The sequence below is a fragment of the Adiantum capillus-veneris genome, chromosome 23 (genome assembly GCF_014529385.1).
Source record: "Adiantum capillus-veneris isolate H3 chromosome 23, ASM1452938v2, whole genome shotgun sequence".
Classification (NCBI taxonomy): Eukaryota; Viridiplantae; Streptophyta; class Polypodiopsida; order Polypodiales; family Pteridaceae; genus Adiantum; species Adiantum capillus-veneris.
The window spans coordinates 114,979,773-114,988,212 of record NC_140953.1 but is presented as its reverse complement, the minus strand read 5'-3'; the positions used below and the strand labels follow the sequence as shown (position 1 = coordinate 114,988,212).

Genomic DNA, 8,440 nt, shown 5'->3' with positions numbered 1-8,440 from the left:
TGCTACGAGGGTTTGCTGGTCATCTATACTTAGCTTCCCCTTTTTTATTGATGAGTGATGCAGTCTAATGTCTTTGCAGAAGTTGATGAGCACAAAGAACTAAGTTGGTATGTTGTATGATTGGAAAAGTCTTTGGTGAGAGCGGGAGCAGGTTGTGGCGTTTTCTTGTCTGCGCAACATGTCATGTCGTCGCCAAGTGTTTGAGGAGGGAAACTCGTGTCATCACCTTGAGGATCCGATTTGCTTCAAAAATAGCAATACTTATGCACCTGCCAAACTTGCTTTCCCTGTGATGGATGCAGGGTAGTGAAAGGGTGCTTTTTTTTTTTGGGTGAGTGAATGCTGAAGCGGCCAACTATGGAAAGAAAAAGGCCAGGCCAAGACTCGCTTGGGAAAAAGACGAAGGGGGGACGCTGTAGAAGCGGGAAGAGTGGAGCCGCCATAGTATGAGCAGGTACAGAAGGGGCGGAGGAAGGGGCTAACAGGTAGCAAAGCCAATCTCGGCAAGCACATGCAAGAGGGTAGCAGCTTCTCGGGGCTACACAGCTGGGGGAGGTAGGGCAACATCTCAGAAGAAGGGCGAGCTACAGAGAGGATCCGGGAGCAGGTCAAAAGAGAGGAAGCTCGAGAAGGATCTCGTCACGTCATCTGGTTAAGAGGGCTGGGCCGGAGCGGCCAACGCAAGAGAGGATTGAGGGTGAGCAGTGTAAGGGGCCGCAAAGGAGGAGGGAGGAGGATGACGAGCTGCAAAGCTGGGGTCATCAATAAAAGAAGGAGAAGGGGGCTTGAGGGTTGCTTGCAACAAAGATGAGACTACCTTCGGATCTAATGCACGTATACATGGAGACCATTCGAGGTACTGGTGAAAGGGAGCCGTGAGCCAGGCAGTGAGTTGGAGGCGCAAGGGGTATGCAAAGAAAAAGGCCGCTTGCCATTATCGAAAGAAGGCTGCCAAGTAGTGCAACCTTGGAGGGTCTTTAGACGTTGCAAGAATGCCCCAAGTTGGGGTAAAGAAAGCCATTTAGTGGCGGTACTACAGAGGCAAGGATTTGGAGAAGGAGGCCAGTGAGAGCGCCAAGAAGCGCCGTGTGTAAGGCCAGGAGGTGTCAGAAGCTACTCCCCATGGAAGCTTTTGGGAAGCCATAGCTGAGGGCCGTAGGTGCCACAGGGTTTAGTAGTCAAGAAGAAGGACACAAGAGTGCTCCAAAAGCTCGCATATAATAGATGCCATCATTGTATCTAGTTTCTTTGGTGATTTATGGTTTGGTTTGATTCAAAGACCCTCACTTACAGCCAGGTGATGCCGACAAAGGCCTTAGACTGATAGAAAGGCTTGAGCTCTACTATCTATTTGTATGCTTGACGATGTGGGCGAGCTATTGAGAGGTAGTGTCTTGCTCTACCTTTTTTCTTGTCATCGTTTTGGTGCCCCCCATGGAGAATGTATTCCTTGATGCGGAAACGGAAACGTTTTTGTTAATTGGCACCTTGCCTGGTCTTTTAGGTGTGGAAGTTGCATGCATGGAATTCTCAGATTTAAAGAGTATGCTTGCTTTTCTCAAGTAGGAGAGGAAGATGAGTGATGCAAGGAAATCAAATGTACATGTGAGAGATGCGCATGATAGATCCAATCTGGGAGAGTTGGATTGCTGTATGGATGATGAGGTACCGTCTTCCTTGAACAGGGATGTTGGTCCAATTTCAAATGATGAAGCTGATAATAATCAGCCCATGTACAGTGCTTTTAATGAAATTGTATCGTCAGAAGAAAATGCTCTTGCTGTGGGTTGTGAAATTGAATGCTGTACAAACCTGATGTAGAATGAGAGATATGCTGATGAGGATGACAATCCTGAATGGGGCTTTCTGGGTGCTGAAGCAGACATGGATAACGACATACATGTTTGTGTTGATGAAGCTATGATGCATCTGGATTCTGGAATGTGCAGTAAGGCTGACAATTTTGCACATCCTGTTGATTTTGTTGATGAGGAGACGACAATAGGAGAGTTTCTGGCTGCTTTGGAAGATGAGGATGATGGGTTAGAAGGTGCATGCGTCCATAGTGAGGCTTTACATGTGCCCAATGCAAGCATTGTTTCGGTTTACACTGAGCCAAAAGTGGCCAACTCCGATGCATGCAAGCAGTTTTGTTTTGGTGTTAATGGTGGTGACTCTAGCTTTGATACCGAATGGGGTTTTGACGAGCCCACAATTGAAATGGACGCATGTGACCCTCAAGGTTCAAGGGCCGAAGCAAGGATAGAGTTCTTGAAGCTTCAGCAACGATATAGTAACGAATTGTATGAAACTTTGCAAACATGTGCCTTGTTGATGTTTTCTTACATTCTCAGCTCAGTCTTAGTGATGTGTGCATGGTTGAAGATCAGGAATGAATGTTTTTGCGAGTTACAAGGAGTAAAATGCGCATCAAGTGCACGAAAATGGGCAGTATGAATGCATGGAAACATTTCATGCAGAAGCCGTTAGCTACAAATTCTGGTACCTTGTTCTATTGTGGTTTATGGAGAGATGAATATCTTGAGCAACCGGTTTTGGCAGTGGCTACACTATATGGCATGCAATTGTTACAACCAGTATTCATCCGCGAAAGGCGTACAGACGGAGGCAAGAGAGGTAGATGCCTATGCCAAAGAAAATGGTTGCTGGATCATAGTGTTCTGGCAGTTTGTGTGGCAAACGCACAAAGTAGTCTATCTTGTCGATACACAATGTACATAATGTATAGTAATATGAGTACTGTCTGGTTTTAGTCCGAGAGTCGAGTCATTTGATACTGCTAAGCATGCATGCTCTAGCAAACTAGGGGGGTTGGCAAGCTATGTCATGCGTTTTTTGGGAAGTATTTTTCAGGCTTTTCTTTCATAATTAGATGGCGAAGGTAATGAGTATTAGTGCCTGATGGCTCCTCATTTTATCTTGGACTAGCTACCATGAGGAAATTTTTTCCTATAGACCTGATAACCAGAGTTGTCGAGTAGTGATGGGTTTTTGACATCATGCATAGGCTTCTGTGCCTGCCATTAATGCTCTCAATGATGTTTTGTGAGTTTTTCGCTCTTCGAGTGTTAATCTTATTATTGCGAGGGTCCTCACTCGTCGTGCTACGAGGGTTTGCTGGTCATCTATACTTAGCTTCCCATTTTTTATTGATGAGTGATGCAGTATGAGTCTTTGCATAAGTTGATGAGCACAAAGAACTAAGTTGGTATGTTGTTGATTGGAAAATTCTTTGGTGAGAGTGGGAGCAGGTTGTGGCATTTTCTTGTCTGCGCAATCATGTCATGTCCTCACCAAGTGTTTGAGGAGGGAAACTCATGTCATCACATTGAGGATCCGCTTTGCTTCAAAAATAGCAATACTTATGCACCTACCAAACTTGCTTTCCTTGTGATTCAGGGGACAATGTGTATGCAGGGAGTGACTTAGTGAATGGGTGCATTTTTTTGGGGTAAGTGAATGCTGAAGCTGCCAACTGTCGAAGGGAAAAGGCCAGGCCAGGGCTCGCTTGGGAAAATAACAAAGGGGGGGACGCTGCAGAAGCGGGAAGAGTGGAGCCGCCATAGCGTGACCAGGTACAGAAGGGGCCCGAAGCTACCAGCACACGAGGAGGAAGGCGCTATCAGGTAGAGGGGGGCTCTCTTGAAGCCAAGCTCGGCAAGCACATGCAAGAGGGGAGCAGCTCCTCGGGGCTATATAGCTGGGGGAGGTAGGGCAACATCTCAGAAGAAGGGCGAGCTACAGAGAGGATCCGGGAGTAGGTCAAAAGAGAGAGCTCGAAAGGGATCTCATCACAGACCTGCCCTTCATCTAGTTAAGAGGGTTGGGTAGGAGTGGGCAACGCAGGAGAGGATTGACGGTGGGTAGTGTAAGGGGCCGCAAAGGAGGAGGCAGGAGGGTGACGAGCTGCTAAGCTAATAAAAGAAGGAGAAGGGGGCTTGAGGGTTGTTTGCAACAAAGATGAGACTACCTTCGGATCTGATGCAGGTATACATTGAGACCATTCGAGGTATTGGTGAAAGGGAGCCGTGAGCCAAGGAGTGGGTTGGAGGCGCCAGGGGTATGCAAAGAAAAAGGCCGCTTGCCATTATTGAAAGAAGGCTGCCAAGTACTGCGAGATTGGAGGGTCTTTAGATGTTGCAAGAATGCCCCAAGTTGGGGTAAAGAAAGCCATTTAGTGGCGGTACTACAGAGGCAAGGATTTGGAGAAGGAGGCCAGCAAGAGCAAAGAGCTCTACAGCTTGGAGGGAGAGCTGGTTTCAAGGGTGCCAAGAAGCGCCGTGTGCAAGGCCAGGAGGTGTCGGAAGCTTTGGGATGCATGAGAGAGGCTGTCGGCTTCGACTGAGTGAGGAAGACGGTGTGGCCCTCATTGACAGAGACAGCCAGGTGTGACGGCTTGTAGGAGTCTACGAGCGGCACTCCCCATGGAAGCTTTTGGGAAGCCATAGCTGAGGGCAGTAGGTGCCACAGGGTTTAGTAGTGAAGAAGAAGGACACAAGAGTGCTCCAAAAGCTCGCATATAATAGACGCCATCATTGTATCTACTTTCTTTGGTGATTTATGGTTTGGTTTGATTCAAAGACCCTCACTTACAGCCAAGTGATGCCGACAAAGGCCTTAGTGTGAGAAAGGCTTGAGCTCTACTATCTATTTGTATGCTTGACAATCTGGGTAAGCTATTGGGAGGCGGTCTTGTTTTTTTCTGTCAACATTTTGTTTAGCCTCTCCTTGATTGGATATGAACACGAGTGTTCCTTGACACAATGTAAGCCCTCCATTATAAGATACACTCCATATTCATGACTGAGAATTACTAGAGCATGAAGCAATATTCTCATGGCCATATGATTCCATAACCATTGGTGGGTTAGGATCATGTACATAATCGTACCCATAGCTTTCCTCTTTGTGTATTGGCACTAAGGCATTCTTTTTTGGGTATTGGTTTTCATACACATACCTCACAGTTGCATAGGCCTTCATCTAGTAGTGGTTGTTGGTGTCCCAACACTAGTCTCAATCTTTCAACTCCTACCTAAAAATTCATTGGTCCAAAAGCATGTCTTGGTGGTGGTGGTGCAAGTACATTATGCTGATACTGAGGATTCACTGGTGGGCTAGGTTGGTATTGTAGGTTAGGCTGATAAGGACTTCCTTTAACTTGACCTCTATTATAGTAACAGTCCTTAGTGGCATGATTAGTTCATTTATCCTCAGTGGCATACCACTTCTGTTTAGGATACGATGTGGGAACATGGGACATTAATGTGTCAGCAGATGATCTTCTTCGCATGTCAAGCAATGGCTTACTTGTGGTATAGTTTGGTTCTGAACTCTCAAAGTCATATCCATTCTCTTCATAGTTTTATCAACAAGATGATCCGTATTCAATTGATGCTGTGTCGTTGTTGTTCTCATCATATTTGCATCACTAGCTATAGCTTGTGGGTCATTTGAGGTAGTATCAACCTCATGTGACACCTCTTTGTAGATCGTACAGTTGTCTACTAAATAGACATCTTCTTTTGTGACCTCATCTAATGTTGCACACTTTTTCAATTGTGAATCCTTCTTAAGGTTTTCGTTCTTGATCCCCTCAATGAACAACACTACTTGGCGATCCTCTTGGGGTTTCTCTCGTGGTGGATACCTCTCAATGTATTGCTTGAATTGCAATGCAGCCTCTCATACCCTCTCGTTGTCTTTCTGCTTCAAAGAATGGATTTGTGACACTATATTGTGCTTTATCCCCCTCATAGAAAATTTCTCTACAAAGTCTTGAATTAGTGCTTCTATGTTTCCATAGTCTTCCTTTTTCAAAGGCTAGAACCATGTAATGGCGGTGCCTTCCAGGGTCAATCCAAAACCTTCAAACTGGATGTGGAAATTTGTGATGTGTTTGGCTCTCAACACATGTTTAAATGATGTGAAATGTGCATAGGGATCCCCTGATCTATTATATTTGGATGCCATGAATTTTGAGACTTGAGATGGATGCATATGTCTTGGCTCAATGTCTTGGCTCAATGTCTTGGCTCAATGACAAAGTCTTGAATTAGTGCTTCTATGTTTCCATAGTCTTCCTTTTTCAAAGGCTAGAACCATGTAATGGCGGTGCCTTCCAGGGTCAATCCAAAACCTTCAAACTGGATGTGGAAATTTGTGATGTGTTTGGCTCTCAACACATGTTTAAATGATGTGAAATGTGCATAGGGATCCCCTGATCTATTATATTTGGATGCCATGCATTTTGAGACTTGAGATGGATGCATATGTCTTGGCTCAATGACAAATCTCATAACTCCCAAAGCTCCTGAAAAAACTTCCTCATACACTATAGATGTTGGTGCTCTAGGTACAACTCTTGGTACTTCTCTCATAGTCACATCTGACACTACTCGCTCAGTAGGGTGTGGCATAGATGACCTTGTAACGGCCGTAAAGCCACCTCTATTTGCAGTTCTCTCTAGATGAGTATCCTCCACTCTAGTTGTCATTGTGGTAGAATCTACTCTTCTAATGCTTGGTTCTTCTCTCAGCTTTGTCGACGTTTCAAAAACTTCAATTGTGGGTTTTAAGGTTCTTGACTCTAGGCGTACACTTCAAGCATTAGGCATAGTCAATTGGTCAATCCGTGGAATCCCACAAGTCTTGATACTGCTTCAAAACTTGTCTAAGATTAAGACAATCTCTGTAGCTATTGAAGCAAAAACATATAGGATCTTCTCTTTTGTGATCGCTTTGTATCCAATGGATTTCCCTCTGTACATGTTGATATCTTGTCCTATGGATATCCAATAGAGATCTATAGATGTATCATCTATAAGGGCATGTTTTGTTTTCAAGGAATGGACTTGCCTGAGATGCTCTAAAGATGGCAATGGCCATGATTTATGTACTACATCTCTTTGTCTAGAACTAGCTATCTCAGGTCCTTTCTTGATTAGATCACAAGCCATTTTGTAGAAACTAGAAGACTCTGAAGTCGTATCAGACATATAGTCCTCAATGATAGGCTCTAAGAATTCCATAGGCTCTGCTATCAATTTTGGGTTGATGCTCTTGTCTAATGAGACTCTACTCTCAGTCTCTCTATATCACCTAGCCTTCGAGTTATAAAAGCTACCAAACCTTAAAAGTATGAAATAAGAAACAAGTTGAGTGTTTGCTCAAACCCAACATATTACTTGTTTACACTTTCTCCAAAAACTATAAAAACCCCTTTCAACTTGTCAAAAAGTTATTGAGCTCCTTTGAATCTTGTGTTCTTGTTTAGAACCTGTGTGAAATATATTTATACTCTCAAACAATCAAAAATGTTAAGCAAACCCGTAAAATTGGTTCTTCTTTCGAGTTGCAATTGTCAACTCTCAAATGGTATGTTTCCAGGAAATGTCATGTTGAAAACCCCAAATCTGTTTTGTTCCTAAGGTCTAATCTAAGTTGTTCCAAGTGGTCAAGATAGAAAAAATTCAAGACTATGTCCAAAACTTTGACCTTTTTCTCCTAGAACTTCCCAAAAGCTAGTTTTAGTGAAAATGACAATTTGAGGCCTAAACGACATTTTTTCAAAACCTTGAACTTAAGGTCATTACTTTAGATCTGTAGAGCCGCTCGCAAGTAACATTTTGATAATAAAAAAAAGTTTTTCAATCGGAGTCTGTATGTGCAAGTTATGGTCGTTTTTGTGAAAACTAGTTTTCACTTGCAACACAAAACTGCTTGTAACTTGAGCTCTGCTGGGTATTTTTGGCCCAAAGTTAGTCATTGGAATGTACAAGACATGCACAACAAGGTCACCAAGTCTTGTCAAATTCTGACCTTTGCAGTAGATGGATAGGAAAATGTAGTGATTTTTTTCTCAAAATATTTTTTTGGTAAACTTCTATAGTTTTTTTGAGTTCGCTGGGTTCCTCACTCTCAATATATCCTCTATATCAAGTTTTGATCCTTTTAGGTCAAGGAAAACAAAGAAAATCGTAGTTTTAGCATGTCTAGACAGACTATTTTGCTTGGATCTTGCATTCCCAATGTCCAAATGGCTCCAAATTTTGACCATGCACTTAACACAAGATACACTAGAAGCACACCAAATTTGAGCCCAATCTAACAACTTTTTGGAGTACCTGAGCAAAATTCACGTTTTTTTTCCAAGATGCTCTCTTTTCAACTTTTTCAAAGTTTTTCACTTTGGCTGTTTTCGTTAGCTTATGAATAGTCTACTCACCAATTTTGGCCCAATTTGGAGTTTCACAGGGTCCCCTAACCTCGTTTTGGCAGTTTCAGAGTCGCTTCCTAATTGTTTTCAGCCTAACTTATGATTTGAGTGTCCAAATATGAATTTGAAAAGACTAGTGAGTTCCTCACAGCAAGACCTACAATCACACCACGTTTCAGTTGTTTCTGACTATTTTTAACA

At 43.4% G+C, this 8,440-nt stretch overlaps 1 pseudogene; it reads left to right on the top strand.

Moving 5' to 3' along the window:
* Positions 1-315: 315 nt before the first annotated feature.
* On the top strand, positions 316-2,713 carry LOC147428403 (uncharacterized; annotated as a pseudogene).
* The last annotated feature ends 5,727 nt before the right edge of the window (positions 2,714-8,440 follow it).